The following is a 23880-nucleotide window of genomic DNA, read 5'->3' on the forward strand; positions in this document are numbered from 1 at the left end:
CTGCACCACTGAAATGTTGCTCAGTAGTCCACTGATGTAGGCAAAGATAACAGAAACATGTCAAGAATGTGCTTTCTTTTTTGTTGATGTTAGCATGTGAGGTAGTCAATAGACCCCACAGGAAGCCCCAATTGCGCATATGTGGGGTTTCCCCCCTAGAAAACGCAAAAGTGGGGCCAACATCTTGGGGACAGGTGGATCCGAGATGCATCTCTGCAGCTTCTAACCATGTCTCCGATCCTGGTAAAATGGAGGGTATAGGGTTCATGAGCTCAAACGTCCTGCTGTACTTTGTATCCCTCTACAATCATGTATATTGGGTCCCAAGTCCTCTACCAAATCGGTTTACTGATCCTTGGCTCCAAGTTCTGGAGACTTGAAAAGTCCCTATGGTCCAGGTTTACGAGCTGCCAATTACTCATGCAGCTGGTGTGTTGTGACCAGGCAGAGGGGATTCATATTAAGGTATTTATTTGTTGTACAGTGATGCCATATAGATCAGAAATGATGGACATAAGAAGCAATACAGATGACTGAAGCTGTCCCTGGGGAAGGGTGCATTTAGAAAAGGTATAGATTGAGCAATGGTAGAATGAAATATGGACCTGGGACAGAGACTAAGGACAGACATAAATAGGATCCACAACAAGACATAAAAAGTGTTATCAAGACATAAAAAGTGTTTAACAATAATAGGCACAATGTTGGCACCTTATTAGGCAGAGTAATTTATTTGGAAGCTTTTGTAATTTTCAAAAAATTCTTTCAGGTGGGGACCCTGTAGTTTTCCGACCCCTGGACTGCTCCACACCACACCACAAACAAATACTGTGGTCCAAGCAGCCACCACCACATGGATGCCTTCTTCTGCCAAGGCATCTGATCCTTCCATCAAGAACATGGTTTGCAAGTTGTTCCATCTGATCCTGCACTCTTCGCCATGACATGGTACTTTAAGGGACTGATCAAGAAGGTCTTGTGCTGGTCCATGCCATTGCCTCCTCCTCCTCCACTGCCTCTACTTCTGCTGCCATCTTTATTGGTGTTCTCTTACATTCCATATGGGGCCTCTGAGGAATTAGACTAGGACACAGCTTCCTCATAGACCAGATAAGGTGGAAGTGCGTGGGCCTGTGGAGCTTTAAAATATCTCTGTGTCCATTGGCCATCCCTTGCCAAACACCTCTCTCTTGCCTGAGTGTTCCCCCTCGACCAGAGGAGGCCTCCGGGATCTGATGGTGCCTTGTCTGCAATGTCATGCCATGACGGGAATGGTGGTGTAGCATTGTTTTTTATCTTTACAACCCTAAACTGTCTTCCTAATAAAACCAGGGTTCTTTCAGGACTACTGGACTCAGAGGCTCAAAACAATTGGATAGTTCCTGAAAAAAACATCCAGCAGGAGTTTTAAAGATTTAGAAAAAACCACACTCAGGGGCTTTATAGAGATTTGGCATGTTAGAAGGAGTGTCTTTTGAGGCATCCTCTTTGGTGTATGTGGCAGCTTCTCTTTTTTCCAAGGCCTCCTCTGACACTTCCCCTTTCTCTAACATTTCTTTGAAACCTCCTGGTAAGGAGGTCAAACTCCTGAATATTTTTAGTAAAATGCGTACACAGCATTTGCTTTCTTCCCAGGCAGGCAAATGATGGTGCAGTGTTAGTTGCATCTAAACTCTGACTCAGTAATCTGACTTTGAAAGGGGTCCTTCCCCAGACCGCCAAGTCGCTTTTCTCAAAGGGTATTTGGTTGTGCACCTAATTGCCTAGGGCATGAAAGAGGCATCTGCCAAACACACTGCTCCTTAGTATCCTGCATTAATTGTTTACCCACAGTACAAATAGCTTTCCCAAACACTAACACTCTCTTCTTCACAAATAACAGTACTATAATATTATTATTATTATTATTATTATTATTATTATTATTATTATTATTATTATTATTATTATTATTGTATTTATTGTGCATGGCCAAGTTTCGGGAAGCAACATAGCATAGGGGGAAGTGCATGGCAATGAAAGCAGAATTTACAGGGTCAATACAACAGAGCAGCAAACAAACAATGTGGGGGGTGGATGGCAAGAAAATGCCAGCAAGGGACAAGCAACCATGGGAAGAAACAGGTAGAAGCAAATTGCCCAGTCTCAGGTTTTGGTGGAGAGTAGAGGGGCTCTTGACCTATGTGTTAAGGAGGAGTCGTTCCTATACACAGGCCTTGCATACTAAATTTTATTTAAAAGCTACACTTTAAGTCTCAGGCGCCTGGTTATCTCAGGGTTTGGCTCGCGGTATAAATAAAGAAACTAAACTAACTAAACTAAACTAAACTACACACATCAAACAACTCTACACTTCTACAAACAACGTAAATAAAACCGTCTTGCAAAATGCCCCCAGCACCAGGGGCACACAAATCTCAATATAGACACAAATGCCCCTATTCCATTGGTGAGTGGCCTACAGCCCTGTGGATGTTTTGGCCCTCAGCTCACAAGAGCTTTGTCAATGGTAGGGGATCAATGGAGTTGTGGGTCGGAGCAATTGTGAAGGAACATGCATTTTTTTATAGGAATGAACAATAGGAAATCCGATTTGACGGGAAGCAGTGCACTTCTTACAATGGGGTAAGATTTAGTGACATTCTGACCAGGTTGTGGAAGGGAGTAAATGCAACAGTCACCGGGGACGTGGGTGGACTTACAAAGATTAGGGCAATCCACATTAGACATGTTGCAAGTGCAGCTAGGCGATATGGCCAGCTGGGTTAGGGATATGGCCATGCTGGATGAAGCGCTGGAGTGGAGGCAGTAAAAGTGACGGACAAAGGAAGCTTAGAGGGAACAGAAACTTCTTATCTAGAAGGCAGATGAGAGGAAGTTTAGGAGGGTAACTCAAAGGAGAGGAGGCAGGCTTTTAGTTTAGTTTTCAACTAATCATTGTGAATGGTTAACAGATGTATGGAGGAAGAATATTCCATGAAAGACTGGAAATGAGAGGGAGGGAGGGAGGGCGAGATGCCACAAGGGTAGTCGAGGAGGCAGAACATAGATTATGAGAAGGCATTTAGAGATAGATACAGTGGTGACTTACCATGGGTAGATATGTGAACCATTTGGACATTTTGACAGAGATCAGAAGACAGTTTAGGAAAAGAGATGTAGATTGATTTGGCTGTTGTGTGCAAAAAGTTGGTATGAGAACTCAAAGAAAGAGATTAGTGCCCCAAGAGCAGAGGTGTAGAGTGTGAAGAAGAGGGGACCCAAGCCAGAGCCATTTCGAACATCAACATTTAGAGGAACGAGTTGAGAGGTACAGTTGTTACAGGAGGCAGAGAACTGGCAAGGTGCCAGGTAGGATTCAATCCAGCCAAGGGTTTGATCATGAATCCCATGAAAAGTGATTTCAACCCGGCACTCCACCTAAGTCAATGCCTAGCGTGTGATGCACAGCTGGAACCCTTAATTATTTATTTATTTCTATATGTTCTTTTATTTCTGAATGATATATCCCTATATCCCCCCATACATACCCCTATATCACGCCTCTCTCTTTGAATCCCCCCCCCCCCCGGTCACACTGAACCAGGAAGCAGGCTGTTTTGCAAAGTTAAAAAGATTTATTTTATATATTGCACAATATATATATCACACTATTTATTGTTTTATACAATGATCACCAATGGGGTTATGTCACAACAACTCTCTTTAATCGCACAAAGTAATGATAGGAAAACAATGCAGCATAGAATAATACTTTGTCTAGGTTCAATCAAAAATGCAATGTAATTACTCTTTCCCCTTGCACACTACTCAATCCCCCCCAATATGCAGTATAAAGAGATGGAAGGAGAGAAAACAGGTTTCAGGAATACACACTCAAGAAATAAAGTATCAATCCCAATTTCCACCAGCAAACACAGAGAAAAACAGGAATGATTGCAATTTGTCAAAATGGTTTTTAATGTGGTTTCAAATGAATGGTAAAAAAAACCCCACTGAAAATGGATTTAATTCACTGTATAGTTTCAGATAAACACTATCAATGATTATTGAGTAACTAGCAGGTTGAAAACTTAATTCTGAGGTCGGATGCAATGTACAGCTGTTTCACACGTGATAGATTTGAGACAAATGAAACATTTGCGGCAAACTTTTCCGCGCGCGGTAAGTGCGATCGCAGAAAAACTACAAGGAGTTGGCATGCGGTTTTGGGTTTGCTGGAAAGCTGAGGATGTTAGCTTCATTTCTAGCATACACGGTAGAGAAGTTATGAAGGTTTTGGTAGAGGTAGTTTTTTTTAGAAAGAGAAAATTGTAAAACAGAGTTGCGCTTTTTAAAATTACAAGCAAGGTTTCTTATACTAGGGAGACTATGAAGCCACAAACTACACGACAGCACAGCCACCAGTCCTGCGACGCCTCTGGCTGGTTTTTGCCCACCGAGACGCTTGTCTTTCTTCAGCAAATATATTAGCGCAAAGATGATTTTAACACTACTATTACCAAAGGACTATAGGGATGAGAGAAAGATTCAGGTAAGACCAAAGATTTTCTACCATGCAGTTCTAGATATAAGAGGGAGGGTTTGGATAGGGATGACTTATGGATAATATATATGCTAGAGACAATCCTATGCTATGGATACTCACTACCACTGTTTGGAATGGACCCGTTAGGGATCTGGTCAAAGATTTCTGGACTGGAATTCTGCTAGCACACCGGACTGGACTCAAGGTGCTCTGGTTCTGCACTCAGCACGGCACTCTGGACACTGCACGGTGGGATGGGGCTGGATCTGACGGGTTGGTTCTGGTTCGCTGCTATCTGGTCAAAGCTCTGAGTTGGATCTCTCGATTCTGACAAGAATTCCTAGCAAGAAAGCAGCACAGCCAGGCTGTTCTTTTTTTTTGTTCCCCTTGGAGGTATGGAGTAGAATCTGGTTTTAGGATTCATTAAAGGCCAAGCTGAGAATGGTTCAGCTTTGGAAGTTGGCTTTTCTGCTTTCATGGAGTCTGGAATATGGATTTATCTTGCAAAGTGCTTCGCCAGCAATCAAATGGTGGGTGAATGTGTGTCCCTCAAGGTCCTAAGCTATCTCTATTTATGTATTTTGTAAAAGGGTTGGTATGCTGACTTCTACTAGGCACACCCCCTGGTATTCTATTGGTTAGGGTCTTTCCTCTCCCCTGATTTCAATAGAAAACATGGCGTCATGATGACGCTGTATTTTGTAATCCAGGGAGTACCTCCCCTTTGATTCTGCACATGAAATCTATTTTTATACAAGACATATTTACAATTTTACAAACTTGCTAGCAACAGCATATTGATATCACAGATTTGGTGGAGCAAGTATTCATCCCAGCCCCGTCATGGTGAGAGCTTGGGTCTAGATTTGGCAATTTTTCGCACTTTTGGTCTGGTACCCAATGTCAGATTTGTCCACATTTTTACACATATGTGCGTATGACATCTGGGCATAATCATGTGCAGTTTCATGTTTCTGGCATCACCACAATTGCTACGAAACCACATATCTGTAGTCATGACCCTGAACATTGAGTTCTGAGTAGTTTTAAAACGTGACCAGAATTTTCATATTAACAATACTGTCATTTTACACATTTTTACAATTTTGCACAGTCCTCTATCAGTCCTTCTCAAAAATATACTTTCTTGTGCTTTAAGGATACACATAACTGTCTGTCCCGCCTCCAAAGTTTTGTTGGGTCAAGAGCAATCCCTGCCTCTTTCCTCTGGCAGGAGTTTCTGTTGACACTTGAATTTGCATACCCTTTCAATCCAGGAAGCCCTTTGTCTCACTCCCAGGAGCAGAAGCCAGTGCCCCTCCCCTTTCAATCAACACCTGAATGTGAGCTCCTGTCCTTTTGGTGGGAAGCAGAAGGGTGGTGTGTTTCTCAGTGGGGGAAGCTTCTTTGAGGTTTTGCTGAATCAGGTTACTTAAAAGTAAATTTTTACATTGTTCTTTGTTGAAATTAAAGGTACAATGTTTAAAACAGGCAAACAAATCTCTAATTCCAGTCTTTTAAACATAGAGATTCAATGGTTGCAACCTATATTGCTTTTGTTGGCAAAACACTTAATTCCAACCATTTGATTTTCTGCACAAGTTTAAGCTTCCAATGTACTTAATTGACAGCTTTCATACAGGCGGCCAGTGGTACTGCGCCATATCTGACAGATTTTCCCAGGCAAGCACCTTTTTTAATGTGGATATTCTTGTGATGAAATCTGCTTCTCCTGACATTGTGTGCTTACATGGATTCGTTAAATGAAGTGACGGGTAACACCCAGCAAGGATGTTGGATCTTTTCTGATTTCTGGAAACCATCATTTTGTAATTTCAGCAACCAAGGAAAAACGGATTTCAGAGCACTTCTGGGTTTCCTTGCAATGAAGCACTGCCTTTCATGTAGTTTCCATCTTCCCTCTGTGGGCAGCCCAATGACAGGTTTTAGCAGTGTGGTCTCCTGTTCCACCACTGACACAGGCAAAGTAGATTGGCAGCCAACTTTCTGGTTTCACAGCACAATTTTTATAGGTTTAGCGCGCATAGGGCTTCTTGCTGTTTCTGGTGCCACCAGCACACAGTGATGTCGCAGGGCAGAGCCTAGTGGGTCAATGCATCCCACAGGCTGAACAATTGTATTTTGAAGCACAGTCAGGCTGGTATTCACATTTCCAGTGATTGCCTCAAAAGGTCAGATCAGGTAAAAATGGAGAAAGCTACATGTGAGGCTGATCCCATAACGAGATTGGTGGGGGCACAGTCATCTGCATGTTGTGCTTGTGCCTCTAGTAGGCTGCATGCAAGGGGGAACAATCAAGCATGTTGTATGTGAAGTTTTAGGGATGTTTAATCCAAAGTAAACCTTGTCACTTAAAAATTATGTCTAAGGCTTTAGTCTTGTGAAGACTAGTGTGACAAAGCTGGGATTGAATACCACATCAATTCTGTGTTTTTCTACAGCCGATGAAGAAAGGGTAGAGTCTGACCTGGGGGACACTAAAAAGGACTAGGTAAAGTTTGTGGGGCAGGGCTTTTCAATGCTTGTAGGGCAATAGCCAAAGGTGCATTAGCTGGGATCGACTTGAGAAGTAGGTCTTGCTCAAAGAAAAGGAGATTAAGGGTGACTGGTGTGTGGTAGATGAGGTGGATGTTAAAAGGAGTGGGAGCAAGAAGTTGGATATTGCTCTGCTAAAAAGACAAGAGGGTTAGTCAGAGGGAGGAAGGAGGACTTATGGTGTGTCTTTAGTTATCATTAGACTGCCTTTTTAAAAGATGGAGACAACAGGGAAAAGATAGCAAAGTTAGTGTGAAGGGCAGCTAGGGTCACAGTATGAAGAAGGAAGCTCCAGGTTTGGGTGATATCTTTGATAGAGAGTGTGTGGTGATGGTAGTCAAAATGGTTGGTACGAGAAGACATTTTACTTCAGACATATTAAGCATTTTAGAATTTCAGAGTGAGGTTAGTGGAGAGACCCAGGGGCACAGTCATAGGTGTGGTAATGGGTGATGGAAGATGGGCAGCGTAGATGAAGTTGGAGTGATTAGTGTGGGCTGGAGAAGAGTGGCTAGGGTTTCTTTTAGAGGGAAAGTGAAGGCCTGGGATGGGGAGCGAGAGAGACGGAGGGATAGGAGGCAATGGAAGAGGGCATGGGGGTGAGAGTGGGAAGATGCCCTGGTATAGAGGGGGAGAGTACATGCCGCATAATCAGGAGCATGGTGATCCAGAGAAGGATGAATAGTATATAGGGGCATACCATTGCTTGTGAGGCGATAGTATTATTACAAGGGCAACAGAGGACATATAGCAGTCAGCACCAACAATATAAATAGCATGTCATAAGGCCATAGGTGAGCAAGGTGTAATCGATAGGGGAACGCAGGTCCGTAAGTGACTAAAGAAGAAGATTTATAATACAATTGTGAGGAACAGGTCAATAAGTGCTGACCACAGATGCAGAGTTATAAGACGGGGGTTCACAGTGCCATAGGCTACCATAAGTGCAGATGTGTTGTACAAAAGAGGATCACTAGTCCAAAGGTGAGCAAAATGTAGATGTTTAATACAATAAGGGATCACAGGATCAGTCCCATTGCTTTTAGGGATGACGTGTGGCCTTCTTCTAAGTTCTATTGGGATAGGTTTAGTTTATGGTCTAATGCCATGGTTTTCTCTACCACTCTGACCTTCTGATACCCCGCCGCTCATCTCCAAAGGATTCTGCGTAGTAGGGGTAGTCCGCCATTTACCTCTAGTGGTTGTGCCATGCAGCATTTGCCCTCATCCCCCGTATATTCTGTGCTCCCCAACCCACCATCAAGGTGGTCAGACAAGTGTCACCTAGCAATGAAAACGGATTGCTCCTTTACCATAAACAGCAAGCATTCATAAGGCATTTGGCAATCGGATGCACAGACATGTTTTATAACATGATAACATTAGGCGTGAAGTCATTTGGGAAAGGATGTTAATGTTGAACAGACTTTCTGCAAGTGAGACAATAGTGTAAGCTATTCATTAATGAGTTGAATGTAGTTCATTCCTGGAGACTCGAGTAGCAAGGGCTTGAAAAAAGCTATGAATGCCTGATGGATTGATTAGAAGGGCAGATCATGTTCCCCCAGTAGGTCACTGATCGAAAACAGGTTCAGATTGGCAATGATTGTTCACATATGACAACTTCGGCTACTTTTACCAGTGGCTCAGAAGAGCACATTGACTAAATGGAAATAAGACAGGTAATATGCCAGAGAAGGGTAGGCAGAGCAATCTGAGGGAAACATACATTGGCTTTACCCATTCCAGTACCTGGAAATGCCAGCCTTTTGGATCACATATTTCTTCCCCAAAAGAAACACAAACTCCTCCAGGAGGTGGAGCCGGCTTTCATTTCTCTTTCACAGAACATACTAGAAAGGAAACTGCATTTACTGATGCTCGTGTCAAATATGCGATGCCCCTCCGGAACGCAAGCACCCCACCCCCCCACTTGCATGGCTTGTGATCTATTTATAGCCTAATTAGTGCCAAATAGAATTGGCATAGGGAGGTGAATTGACATTTAGCAACTTCAATTACACAGAGGGCCGTGGGAGGATGGCAGCACCGCGTCAAGGCAAGCCACAGTTGTCCAGAGATGAACAACAGAACATGTTTACTCTATGAGACACTTGCTGAAATACAAATGAATTTGGCTTTCAGTTTTTTCAACATTGCGGAAAAGCTGAAACGCACTGAGAAGCAAATCAGTTGAAGCAGTAGACACCCACACTTTAAAAAGGACTGCAATACATTGCCCACGCGGTCATGGCGTGCCTTACACCACAATGGGCCTCAATATAAGTCCGGCGGAAACCATGCCCGTAAAACAGACTGGTTGCCTCCAGACTTGCAAATTTTACTGGTGCCTGACTTGCCGGAAACACCAGGGCATTACAGCCCCGGCAGTCCGGGAAGTCAGGCTCTGGTAAATGTAAATCCCCATTCGCATTTGAGTCCCATAGGGCTCAATGGGGACCAGGAAGGCACCGTTCATGATGGTGCTTCCGTGAAACTCTGCAGACGGGTGCCATTGTTACTGGATCGGCACACTTGTAGTGAGGCCAAAGTGTCCTTCTGCATTTGTCCACTTCAAATCATAGACATCAGACTGTTTAAAACCTTACCTGCAAAACGTCAAATCAACACCAAACATATATTCTAAGGGCCTCATCACGACTTAGGCGGTAACCCTTAAATCCGGCGGTCGCGCTATTACTGCCGGATTTAAGGGTCCGCAAAATCAGGACTTCGGCAGATTTCGCCCCATATCAATCCGCCAAAAATGTTCGCTATTACGAGCGTGAATTTTCCCCATTGAGCCCAATGGGGAATGGGGCATTCCCGAATGGGCTCAATGGGGAATGGGGAATTACATTACCGCTGAACTCGTGATCCAGCGCTATTAGCGCCGGGGAGTTCGGCGGTAGGGCTAATACCACCGCCGGCAATACCGCCAGCATTACCGCCAAAGTCGTGATCAGGCCCTAAATCTAGTTCCAAATCATTCAGCTCAGTTATCCTATCGTGCCTGAAATGTGTACTTGATTTGTGAGATGTGGTGGACAAAAAAGCTTTTTTGAATGTAATATTGTTATCTGTAGAATGCATATGTATTAACTAATGGAATGTTGTGTTGGGTTGGAACCTGGAGATTCTCCAGGTTCCATATGTGACAGTTAATGGCATGGGCGTAGGGCATGAAGAGCACAGGGGGGACAAATCCCCCCTACAATTTTAAGTGGGGGGATATAATGGCATTTATCCCCCCAGAAATATGTAAGTGTTTTGTCGTACACAGTGCAGTGCACTGTGTCTATGCACTGTCTGCAGTTGCATCCAGTGGTCAAAGTGGGCAGGAGAGATTGGGAGCGGTGCTCCTCTACTTTTTTAAATTAGGTTTTACTGTTCCTATACTTTTATTTGAAAAAGAAACCGTTCCGGAATGATTTCGCTTTAAAATAAAAGTGTAGGAAGCAGTTGAAACTTGCACTGCACTGAATGTTCCTTTAAATAGAGGGTTTGTATTGTGCATGGGAGGGGGTGTGGGGAGAATGGCAGGCCAGCAGCGAACATAGTTTCACTACTTCTTTTCATACACTTCGACCACTGGTTGCATCATGCAGCGTGTAAAAATATGTCTGCAGGCTGCAGCCATCAGCGTGCAAAAGTACAAGTTCTGCAGACTGTCTGCAGGCTAAAAGTACTTCTGCTCGCTGATGCGTGCCACGCACCTGTGCATTTGGAACATGCGTGGGCTGGGTAACAGACTGCGCGTGTTCCTGCGCAGTGCACTGCTGCGCAGACTCCGCCTGCGTTTTTCCAGAACAAAGTCAAGTGGAGGAGCAGCCAGGCAGCGACGCATGCTCGTGCTGACTGAGAAGGCTTGGCTGGATTATCGAGGGATTGAGAGAGACAGAGACTCGACTGGAGCTACCTAAGGTAAGTGAAGTTTCATAGTGTGTGTGATGTTGTATCAGGCCCTGCTGGGCAGAGACAGTGGTTTCCTAACTTTCACCATATCTGTCTGCGCATTGGGCCTGAATAAATTATATACACAGTGGCCCCCCTCTGCCAGGTGCACCTGGCATGAGGAGGATGTATTAGTTGTAAACACGAATCCACGAGGAAAGACAAATAATACACAGCGGCGGCACTGTCTTTTAATATTTAAGTGAGAGTGGGATTTCCATGGGATTATGTAGACAGAGAACTAGCCTAATTAAATTAGCATCCATTTCATTACCAGAGACTATTCTCGAAGTTAAGCCAATGGCTGGCCCTGACGCGTGACGCCAGCACATTCTAGGAGTATGATGCACTGCACAGCCATGGATGTCAAGCGCGTAACCCAATTGTTCTATGTGAATCGATATACTCCTGACCCCAGAGGTTGCTGTGTTGGGGTTTTGGCCCACCCCAAGGACACAACGTTTAAGGTAGCCTGGGGAGTAAAGGTCCATATGAGGAGGTGTATTTTGAGAAGTTTCTTTGAACAGGTCATATATGTTACTGATGTTTTTTTCCCGAAAGAGGTGGACATGTTCCAGTGGTGCTGCCAGAATCTTCTTTGTGTTCAACGCGGTCATAGGTTGGGGATGACCAGCAGTGGCACGTGACGTTCTCTACATCACTGTGAACTTATTAAACTCCAGTTCCCACCTCTGCAAGATTTCAGCACCTGCGACGAGTACAAGGCTGCATCCCTGGATACTAGTAAAAGCTTTTCACACTGCACACCAGAGTAAAGTCGTCACACTGCTTATAAGTACACACTCTCACACTGCCCATCAGTACAAAGTTCTCACAAAGCCAACAAGTGCAAGGCCATCACATTGTCAACCAATGCAACGGCATCCCCTATTTGCCAACACAAGCTTTTCAGACTGTCCACCAGTGCCAGCTTTTCACAACATCTACTTCATCCTTGGCATTTTTGTATTAGATTGCCCACACGAAAAGAATTTCTGGTATATTTGTTTGCAAGTGGCCACTTCCAATTATGGACAGGTGGGCAACACACAGTGGTAGACCTCAGCTAGGGTGGAGGAAGCAGGACAGCACCAGTATTTATACTGAGGACTCCACATACTAGTGAATTCTTATGAAGAAAAGTAGGTGAACTTAAATTGCACCATGCCCCGAAAAGATGAACAGGTGGGTGTTTTGAAGTTTGTCCTCCATGTTTGAAGTTTGTATTCTTATCAAAGGTGTGTGGTAGAAAGTGGAAGGGTTCCAGAGTCTCAGGGTTGGACCACAAAGCAAACGCCTAATCTGTTTGAGCATCATACAATAGCGGCACAGGATGATAAGATTGGATGGGTTGAGGTGAGGAGTTATCTGGGGGATACCATATCATTTTGCTGTCACAGTGTCATAAAACAGTCCATTGAATCCATGTATGTATGATGCACAGGGCACTGAAGAATGCTAGTGCTTTGACCTGAAGCTGGCACACATTTTTCTGGGCGGTGTGGCCCCTAATGATTCTCTCTTGGTGTATGAGAGAAATACACATTTCTAGGTGTATGTGATTAATGCACCTCTGAGCCTCCGGGACAGAGGCAGCTATGTGAGTGTCTGTGGATAGAGCATCTGAGCACCTGTGACTATGACATCTGACTGTCTTGGAAAATGGCACCAATCTGGGCCTCTGAAACTATGGCATCTGACCATGTATGCCTATGGCACCTATAAGAGCATCTGAAACTGGCATATTACTGGGTGCGTGGTTTGATGTGATCTATCTGGGCATCTCTGGAACTAATGCATTTGGGTGTCTGGGGCTATGGCATCAGAGAATCTCTGTGGCATCTATCTGGGTGTCTGACAGTATGCATCAATGCATCTATCTGAGCGTCGGGTGCTCGTCGATCTGATCTATAATAATTCTGATCTCGGTACCCAAGACTATGAATATGAGCATTTGGAACTCGGTTGCTTACCTTGGCCTCTCGAGATAAACCAGCAGCTCTCTGGGTGTCTGAAATTAAGCCATATTTCTGGGTGTGTCGAACTAGGAAATCTCTCTGGATGGACTGAAGCACTTATATGTGGTTTGGTGTAAGACACCTATTGGGGAAACCTGGAGCATGCAAAAGCACCTGTCTGGGGTCTGACTGCGAGATCTTTGTGGGTATAGAGCGTCTGCCGTGCACTAAATTACAGATCTTCATTTACGATGCCACAGAGGCTCAACCTGGTCCGCTTCCAGTTTATAAACAGGCAGGTCAGGTTCATGGATTTTTTTATGACCCGTAATTGCTTGATGTGGTAGTTGGGTGGTGGACCTTTATGTTTTTCACTACTGCAAATGCATTTCTCATTGAATCTTTGCTTGATTTGAAAAAGGTGCAGGTTGGAGTCGCGTTCCTTTGAACAATAAAAGGAATGCCCTGGAGATTTAGTGTACTAGCCCCTGGGATCGTTTTTTCTTTGTATATAATTTGGTGTAAGCAAAAATTGAATATATTTTTCCAGCAGATCCCCTGTCCCCCCCAGATTGTATGTGTCTCCTATGCCCCTGGTTAATGGGACTTCTACATGGGAGCCTGATCTAGAAGGCTGCATTCCCCTTTTCTCCTACCTGATCTACAGTAAAAAGACACATTAAAGTGCATATCTTCCTTTTGTACTTACGGTCTCCACGTGGCTCCTGCCTGCTGTGCTTGCATACAGAATTATCATTATGTATGTATTAGGTATTTTTACTAGACCACACACAGCCCTGTGGTAGGGTAGCGACTCACAGAGGGTGATGAGCATGAACATGAGTCAGTAGATGATACCTAAATACAGGCAGGAGGGCATGAAGCAAAGCTGCACAGCAGCATGAATGTGAGAAGGATCTGCACAGAGCCTGCATCCTCACAATGCTGAACTCAGGTTCCGGCGTCTGGATGATGATTGCTTTGGGTGAAATTTGTCTCCATTAGAGGCACATGAATAGGGTGAGATCCTAAAAGAGGGCTATTGGCTCCAAATAAAGATTGAAATAGTAGAGCCTGGTCTGACGAATCCTGTGATGTTGTCCATTCTCTGTCAGGGGGAAGCCTTTTCCATGAGGTCAGCGAGGTGAGGCCTCTACCCAATAGTCCCCCCGGGGGTGATACTCAGTGGGTGAATCTCATGGAGAGGGATTCACCCTCTGGAATACAGAGAGGACATCATTGGTTAATGTGGTATGATACATCCTCACCCACTTTTCTTCTCTCACCTTCTTTTCAATTTCCCCTGTGTATTTTTCCCATAGCAATACTACCACTAGTACTGGGACGAGGAAGAACAGGATTGAATCCACTGAACTATTCCCTCAGTATACTGAGACGAGGAAGATGAGGACTGACTCCGCTGAAATGTCTCGCCAATGTACTGACACGAGGAAGAACCCACAAGCAATGTTCCCTCTAATTTTTTTGGGAAGTGTGCGCTAGAGGGCTGTTTTTCAGTCATGTGCGCAACTGAGTGATGCGCTGCCAGACCGGGGGTGGTCGGCGGTGGCGCAGCAGCGTGTCGCGGCACCCCACCAGTGAGCAAGGCTTAGTGATCAGATTCCACAGTGTGCAAGCGAGGAATGTGAATTTGCAGCACAACAAGCTCTACTTCAAGGGACATTTGGGTGCTCTATTCTCCTCCCAAGACTTAAGTTCATCTCAAATTGTGTCCTTATCCACAGTCGTTAAACATCCTGCCCTGCCATGCCCAGCCAGTATAAAATGTCAGTATATCTTCTGGCGTTTTTCCAAGGACAACTTAAAATAAGTCTTCTTTTATACAAATCATTTCTATCGCTGCTGCCACTTTGGGGATGACATCATAGGCTGTAGCTAGGTGGCGCATTGTACAAGTGGGCAGGTTGAGATTCAGCTCTCCCTCACCCCCGAAATGTTGGGTTATGTTGATGACATTACCTGCCTGACATACACTACAGACCCTTCGGCAGGCAGGGAACAGACGAAAAACGGTGCTTGCCGCAGCTGCACAGGTAACAAAGGCTTTGCAAGTACAAATGTAAAGGGTTTCGTTGTTAATTTAGCAACCCCATTCGTATGCATACGTTTTTAGGCAATTGACGGGGTTAGTACTTGCATGTCAGAGCAGGAACTGGGAGTGATTATAAGGGTACTAAAGGGGCAGGAGACAGCTCATTCTCACACAACACTTCTTTACTTTGTGGTTTCAGATGTGTAGGAGAGAGTTAAGTGCGAGTAACATTGAAGCTGCACTAGAATAGTCTCTCTCATTAGAATGTGTGAAGAAGTTAGAGGACCCCGGTCCCCAAGTAAGTTTGCTCTCTGACCCCATAATCTATGAAGTTGGCATCTGATCTCTCCCACATTTAAAGGGTTAGACCGCCTCCCCCCAAATTTTTGACTTAGGTGCACCCCTGACTCCTTGTAGATCGCTATATGCAATAACAGCAGGTCCAGATCCATATTGTCAAATAACTGTGAATGCAAGCAGACGTCCAAGGCCAAATGATAATATGTTATTGTATAGCACTTAGGCTTAAGCTCTTTTTCATAGAACAAATATGCATACAATATCACCCAACCTGTGTTGGTAATCATTTATCGACCTCAGAAGGATGAAAGGCTGAGATGGCCTTACTGGGATTCGGACCTGCAGATCACAAACACATCAAAGTAGCGAGCGCTCAACCCACTGGCCACTGAGTTATCATATCGGCTATAGTAAAATGAGCAATTAGTGGACTGGATACCATTAAACTGGTAACTGAGATTTAACAGCAGACCAGTTAAGTTAATCTGGTTTTAGTGCGCTTTACAAATGTTACACTCACAATAAATAAATAAACCCTGTAATGGACTCTAGGTTGTACTAGTTGCAAGTCAGCCCGCCACCAGCAGGCCAATCCTATGCGCCACCTCAGGGGGTTAATTTGGGACATCCGCACAAGTCTGGGGTTAGGCGCCTGTTCACTTGACTTGACCCCTCCAGTGAATGCTGGCCCTCTTGACCGCAGCAAAATTCAGGGGCTCTGTGCGCAACCAACCTACTCACACACGTGAGTGACTTTTTCTTTCTTTCACCAATGCATCAGGGCTGGACCCCTGAGCTGCTCGGGGCTGGCCCTCTTGACTACAGCAAAATAAACTCTGCTGCAAGACCAGAGGCTCTGTGTGTAAACTAGCTGACTCGCACACTAAACTTTTTCTTTCTTTTACCAATAAATCAGGGGATAGCGCGAACGCAGTCCCCCACTACCAGAAAAAATGCAGTCGAGTATCCCGCATTTGGGGCCATCTCAGGGGTCAGCAAAACGCAAGGGAGAGGAAGGCAGGCCATGCCACAGCCCTCCCGGAAGCCCTGAGCGTCTGCAGAGCTGAGCAGAAGAGGCCCATTGTAGCATAGTTCATTTCTCCCATCAGGCCCTGCTCGGCCCGAGATCAGCAAAATAAACTCTGCTGCACGACCAGGGGCTCTGTGAGCAATCACCCTGACTCGCACACTAAACTTTTTCTTTCTTTCACCAATAAATCTGGGGAAAGCGTGAACGCAGTCCCCAATACCAGAAATAATTCAGTCGAGTATCCCGCATTTGGGGACATCGCAGGGGTCAGCAAATCCGACGTGCAATGAATGAGCCTCACCCTGGGAGATCTGCCTTTCTGATCAGAGATGCTCCCCTGCCAGGTAAGTATGAGTTGAGAGCAAGAGGGCAGGGGCTGGGCCTGTTCTGGAAGCCCCGCTAAGCGAGGGTGAGAAGGCCGGCCCTGACCCATTCCCAACCCTCCCGGAAGCCCTGAGCGTCTGCAGAGCTGCCTGTCCCACATGCAAGGGGAAGCTCCGGCAGGCAGAGCCCAGCAGAAGAGGCACATTGTAGCACAGTTCATTTCTCCCATCAGGCCCTGCTCGGCCCGAGATTTGCATACATTTGGGCCCAGTCAGATAGTGAGCAGGCCCGATGCAGTGGGCCCACTGGCCCGTCGCCCCCAGGCGGGTCCATGGCCCTCCTGAGCCGACGGGTCACCCCGCTTAACAAGAGCATCTCGGGTGGGGTGCCCCCCAGCAGGACACGGCAACGCCCTGAAGGCAAGGCCCGATCGTGCCCGATCAGTGCTCGGACGGGGCCGGCGGCAGCGGCAGCCGGTAGCCAGTCTCAGCCCCTCAAATCCCCAGGAGCTGGCTGGGCCTTCTTAAGGTTGGAGGGCCTGGGCACGAAAACAGAGCCCGGGCAGGGCAGGGTGGCTTCAAGAACTACCAGGGTACCTGAAAGCACAGGGCGCACATTGGGGGGGGGTGGCTGGGTGACATCCATGGGGAAACATACCATAGCGGTTTTTGCCAAACCCATTATACGACGAGACGAGAGTCCTCCTTACCTTGCAGCACAGTAGCAGGCTGGCTGTTGGCTGCTGACTGTGGCCTGGGGGTCCTCCTCAATGTGGCTGTCCTGTGTGTGGGCACTGGGCTGGCGGCCTCCAAGTTGTCTGGTGGTGACTGGTGACTGAGGTCCACTGGTGCACCCCAATAAATCATGCCCAGCCAGGGCCAGGGTCAGGGTGGGTCAGAGGCCCAATAGCATAGTCAGTCACGTGCGTCACGCCTTGATGGACCTGGCGGCACAGAGTCTGGGCGGGCATGAATTTCCATTAGCTTGTTCTTCCGTGGAAGCCCCCCAACCCCCAGGCACAAGTGGAAGTTGTTTCAACTTTGTAAAGAAGTTCAACAACACATTTGTTGTCACTTCCTTCAAAGTTGAAGCAACTAGTGTGCAATGTCACTGGCCCTCAGCTCAGCCTTGCAGACAGGCTTCCCCCCAGTGTCAGGACTCGGAGGGAGGCGGCAGGTGTTACAGTTGCTTTAGTGTGTGCAATTTCCTCAGCCACCTCACTCCACAGATCAAAGTAACCGTTCAACTCGGCCGCCACCGGCCCGAGCAGGGCGCAAGCCGAGCACCACACGGCACCGGCACCCTGCAGTGGCGGCACGGACGCCGGTGGCCCGCCCACCATTTTCAATGATGCTGCTTGCTGCACATGCATCTGCATGCATCATAAATTATGATTCATGCATGATGCAATCATCAAAGCAAGGTAACAACATCTACTGTTAGTTACCTTGCTTTGATGATGAATTGTCTGCAGACACTGCAGAGTGCCGTCTGCAGACAGTGCCACCGGTGCCTCCTGCTTCCTGCCCTGCCCATCCGAGCCCAGCCCAGGGCGGCCAGCCGCCAGGAGTCTGACTTGACTTCCTGGCCGCGGGCTGAAAAAAATAAATAAATAAATAATTTCACCCCGGGAGTCTCACTTAACTTCCCGGCCTCGGGCTGGGAAGAAAAAAATTAACAAAATGATGATTGGAGTGCGCGGCAAAATAAGCACTATGCGCGGCTCACAATCAAAAGGTGCAGGGCCGCACAGGCGCGCACCTTACAGGGAACATTGCTCACAAGAGCATCGTATGGAGCAGTCCAGCTTTTGTGTTCTATGGAACTTAAAAAGGGAAGAGGGACTAACAGCATTGTCAGTCCCTCCCCGCAGGCACCATGAGCAAGGAAGAAGACCTGAACCTGCAGCTACTGACCTGGACATGGCGGAAGATGAGACAGTGTCACCACCTGCTTGGAAGCAGACCGAGGGCCGAAGGCCAGAGGTGTCTGAGGCTCCTAACGCAGAAAAGCGCTGAGAAAGATGGTGCAGCAGGTACGCGCATCCAGGATCCCAGAAAGTGCTGGGGAGCCTGTATGGCAATGCACAAACAGGAAACAGCACAGAAGAACCATCGGAAGATGCAAGGAAGCTCAAGGCTGAGGTGATAGACTAGGAGCCCATACAGAAGGTACGGGGCGGCACAAGGACCTCAAGGGCACTATCAAAGCTAATGTAAAGGGGTTTGAGACCTGAGAAATAGAGAAATACAGAAACAGGTTTCTATGACCCAAGAAGTCAATATGAAGAGTACATAGACCCAAGAGAGAGAAAGACAGAAACAGGGGTCTGGGACCCGAGAAGGCAACACAATGTGGTCGAGGACTTGAGAGAGAAAAACACAGGAAAAGGCATCTGGGACCCAAGAAGCCTTTGTGAAGTGGTTGAGGACCTGACAAAGAGAGACAGTATTCTTGTCTGAGGAGTCTACTAGGGATATTGTGAAGAACCAGTCAAGAACACACACATAGACAGTATTCCTGGCAGTGGCGGGTACTGTGAAGAAGCTGTCAAGCAAACCAAACTGTGCATGAGGACAAGGTCCTCCAGCAAGCCCTGTTTTTCGTCACAGTACCTAGTAAGGTTGGATACCAGGTCAGGCAAGTGAGTCACTGGTGGGGCTCAACAGGGGTGTGAGAGAGGCCAGAGGAAGGACCTCAGCCCCCCCTTACTTTGTGGAACTGTAAATACATGCCTGAGAAAGGCCAACGGATGGAAGACAGCCCCCACCTTGTGGAACTGTAAATATAAGCCTGAGAAAGGCCAGTGGAAGGGACACCTTCCCCCTAGTTGTGAACTCTGGTTCGTCCAAAAAAAGGGAGTCATTCTTCTGGACTAAGAAGAGACAGATCCAGTTTTGTTAGTATGAGGGTTATAAGTAGGATTTGGACACAGGACGGTGGACTATTTAGTTGTGGATATTCTGACGGCTATTTAGTTTTTGTTGAAGCAGGGAAACCCTTCTTAGAGTTGGGGATAGTTAGGTTGGTTTCCTTCTTTCTTTTGGTATAAATAAATGATGGTGCACAAACTAATGCAATCTTTGTATCAGTCTCCTCCTTCCAGACCCTTCCTCTGGCCTTGCTACCAGTATTTGAGGAGGTCAGGCTCAACTCAGAGATCCAACTGAGTGAGTTCCAGATGGTGGAGTTTTGAACTTCTAAGGATCTGCCAACAGACCTTTTGTACTTGGCAGCTAGAGGCATGGCGTGGCTGCAACACCGAAGGAGTGGACAAGGGTGTGGACATGGGTGCAGCCATGGGGGGACTCATGGAGCAAGCAACAGGTATTACACTGGATTATTGTATTTAGTGGGAGAAAATGAGTGGCATTTTCAAATAGTGTGTTGTAATCTGTTGACACAGTACAAATGTGAAAAGAGCAGAGCAATTTTAATCCACTTGTAGTATTTGTAGTAACTTCTCTGGAAGTCTGACATGTGTGCTATGGCAATAGTCAAGAGAAGAAGTAACTTCTGTAAGGAAACAGGTGACTTCTGTTGGTACTGGATAATGTTGGGAACCCATTGGGCCAGCCAAAATGAAAGAAACAGATATTGACAAGCAAATTCACTTAACCATCTAAGGAGAGGTCATTTTTTTATTATTATACTATAGGTATTCTTCTGCAATAGTAATAGTCCTGAGAAAGAATGATGATAACGTTCAATTAGTCTGCTTACCCCGGTTGTAGAACTCATAAAAATCCATGTTGAACATGGGACCTTTAAGTAGATCAGCTTGTCTAATCTAAATTGTAACTATTGTCTTTTGTTTGTGTAAGGTTGTTTGATTATTTTATCTGGTGAGGCAGATGTTATCATTTGAAAGTGAAATTAGTACTGCTAAAGCACATGTGTGCAGCTATAATTATGTGATTCTTCTTAAAGATATGTAAGAAGGGAAAGTAACATAATTGGCAGCCCATCACTTTCGTCGGGAGGGTACCACCACTACGTCTCATTGGCAAGTCACTAACTCGCCTGAGCAACAGGCAGCACTGTCCTCCATGCACTTTATTTGGATGGGGAGCTCTGCTGCCAACCTCTAAGTAGGGGCACATCCCCCACTGGAATGCTTTCCTCGTGTTTGTTTGTTGCAGAGCCCTACAAACATAGCAATGCATAATAGGAGCCAGCAGGGCCTTTGAAGACTGTCCCTGATGGCTCTCATTATTACGACAACAGCGTAGACATAATGCCTTGTAGGATAGGAGTCCTCTTTTGTCAGTCAGCATGTTCATGTTGCGGAGAATCTTTCAGTGTCTCTGAATGGAGAGGGAGGGCCCCCGGTCCTCTCTGTAGCTGCACGGGCATTTGTGTAGATGCATAAAGGCAAGATAAGTGTATTTTCATTGTATATAATATGTATGCATGCAAGCAAGTATGGATTGTATGTGTGTTGGTGTTTGTTGTGTCTGAATGGTGTGTGAATGTGCAGCTGAAACTGTTTGTTTGCATTACGTGTGTATATGTATGTATGTGTGTGTCAGCCGCCACCTTGAAACGTGCAGGGCTACCTCAGCGGGTCTGTACATTTAGAGGTGGGGGCTGCTTTGGGCATGACATTTTTATTTTTGCTTTACACTTGATGTACACAGTACCGTAGATCAACAGTAAAGACAAAATGGTAAGTGGAGTGTTGTTACGTGGCTAGGCTGGCTACATTGGGCGTAATCCAGTCTACCCATGCAATAACACTTACGTGTGTGTTATCCTTGATGCACAGTTTGTTTGTTTGTTTGTTTGTTTTTATTATTTGTAATGCGCACATAACCCAAGGGTAGCAAGGCGCAGGAGTAACAAGTGGATTGTATAGCTTAGGTTACATAGAACATATTGGAAACCATCCCATAGGGTTACAATAGAGGACACATTGACAACATAGGTAGCAAGTGCCAACCTAAAGGTTATACAGGACAGTTTGCATATAGATATAGTAATTACAATAGTACACTATGCGTGTAGTAACATACAAAATTCACAATTTTCAATTTGCAGGTTTAAGTTATAGCAGATTAGCAGGGATAAGACTTTTCCTGAATTGTAGATAAGGAAGGTCTTCTCTGAGGGAGGGCGGTAGTGAGTTCCAATGTAATGCTGCTTTGACAGGGAAGCTGCTCCCTCCATTCAAAGTGCGTTTGAATCTTGGTACTAATAGTAAGTTGGCATTGACCTTTCTGGAAGGGCGATAGGATGACTGTCTAGTAAATCTCGTTATGAGGTATTGAGGGGCCAGGTTGTGGAGGCATTTGTGAATCAATGAGACAGATTTGAGGAAGATCTTATCTTTCGTGGAGAGCCAGTTGACAGATCTTCTAGTGTCTGAGATGTGGGCTTTCTTCGGGAGACTTAGGGCTGCTCTTAGAGCGTTATTTTGCAAAATTTGAATCTTATTTGTGATGTATTTGTTGCTACCTACATATAGGGCATTGCAATAATCAATTTTGAATACGATCAGAGCTCTAGCCAGAGTGATGCAGTTGTTAGAAGATAGGAATGGTTTGGCTGCTCTGATAGGTTTACAGGTATAGGAGGTGGCGGAGGCCATTACGTTTACCTGTTTTTTTAATGATAGTCTGGAATCTAGGTAGAAGCCCAAAGTTTTTACCTCCTTGGCCACAGTGATAATGTTATTGTCAATTTCAAATGATGAGTAGTTTTGGCTAAGTTTGTTAATATTTGCTGTGGTGCCAAGAATGAGGAGTTCTGGTTTGTCATCATTCAGGCATGGTCCATGTGAGGCCATCCATGCCTGGATGATGAGTTACACTCAGTTAACAAAGGCCAAATCCTTGTCATAATCCCCCGTCAACGGGATGAGGATCTGGGTATCATCTGCGTAGTTTGTGTAGGTGATACCCAGACCATCAAGATCATCGAAAAGGGGCATCGTAAAGATGTTGTACAGGGTGGGGGAGACGCAAGAGCCCTCTGGCACGCCACAGGTAATGGGCATAGGGTCAGCAGCTGCTAGCGGGGAGAAGACTTGCATAGTTCTATTACTGAGGAAGGACTGAATCCAGTCTATTGCCTCTTGGGAGAAGTGGGCAGCCGACTCAATGTGATTGCACAGGATCTCATGGTCGACTAAGACAAATGCTGCTGAGAGATCAAGGAGCAGCAGTATTGCTGTCTTGCCCTCGTCTCTCAGCTCATCTATTTGTGTCTTGAGGTCGACCAGAGCGGTTTCGGTTCCATGTTGAGGTCTGAAACCTGACTGCTGGATTCCTAGGAGGTGGTTATGTTCTAAATATTGTTTTATTTGTAAGTATGCCATTTTGTCGAGGATTCTGAGCAGGAATGGCACTGTGGTAATAGGGCGGTAGTTTGTGGGAATTGAAGGGTTTAGCTTTTGTTTTTTAAGAAGTGGGAGGACCCAGGACTGTTTCAAATTGTTGGGTATCATGCCTGAGGTGAAGGATGCATTTATTAATTTAGTGATAAAAGGTGAAAGTTTGCGAGCTGCATCTTTTATGAGTTGTGCTGGGCATAAATCGCCATGGCAGTTTGACGGTTTGAGAGTGAGAATAACTTCTCAACCTCTTTGATAGAAACTTTGCGGAAGTTAAAGTGTGCAGTGGACTCATGTGGAGGGGTCACGATGGAATGCGTCACTGTCACGTTGCTGTTATTAGGTTTAGAAGTAGTAAGAAGGGTGTCCTTTTTGTGGTTAATCTTTGTTTGCAAGGTTGTCATTTTGTTAGCCAAGGCATTTTGAATGCTTGTGCACCAATTTTTATCCTTAAGGCAAGAGTCTGGCGTTTGGATGGGAGATTCTACCTCTTTCAGAATTGCAAAAAGCCCTTTAGTATTCGACTTAGCTTGTGTAATTCGGAGGTTGTATGAGGTTTGTTTGGCAGAGATAATTTCTTTTTTGTAGAGGGAGGATTGCTTACGTAGATTATACTTATTAGTCTCTGATAGATCAAGTCTCCATATTTTCTCACAATGACGTTTCCCATGTCTAATTGCTTTTAATTGTGGAGAGAACCAGGTATTCACGTGTTTGCGGGGTTTGCTCTTTCTTATCTTTGCGGGTGCTGTCGCATCTAGGGATGATAACATCACTTTGTTATACAAATCTACCATGGTGAATGGGTCTATGTGATCTGGGACAGAATTAAGAGTAAGTAAG

At 45.6% G+C, this 23880-nt stretch overlaps 1 protein-coding gene and 1 non-coding gene across 4 annotated transcripts in view; one reads left to right on the top strand and one right to left on the bottom strand.

Moving 5' to 3' along the window:
- LOC138566853 (leucine-rich repeat and fibronectin type III domain-containing protein 1-like protein) overlaps window positions 1–23880 on the top strand; it is a 3353432-nt gene that overhangs the window by 460138 nt on the left and 2869414 nt on the right. The gene's annotated exons all lie outside the window — the stretch shown is intronic.
- Window positions 16569–16731, bottom strand: LOC138568169 (U1 spliceosomal RNA). The gene has a single exon (XR_011302534.1). It is a non-coding gene; the product is annotated as a U1 spliceosomal RNA (small nuclear RNA).

The sequence above is a fragment of the Ambystoma mexicanum genome, chromosome 2p, assembly GCF_040938575.1.
Source record: "Ambystoma mexicanum isolate Mex_15411 chromosome 2p, UKY_AmexF1_1, whole genome shotgun sequence".
Lineage (NCBI taxonomy): Eukaryota > Metazoa > Chordata > Amphibia > Caudata > Ambystomatidae > Ambystoma > Ambystoma mexicanum.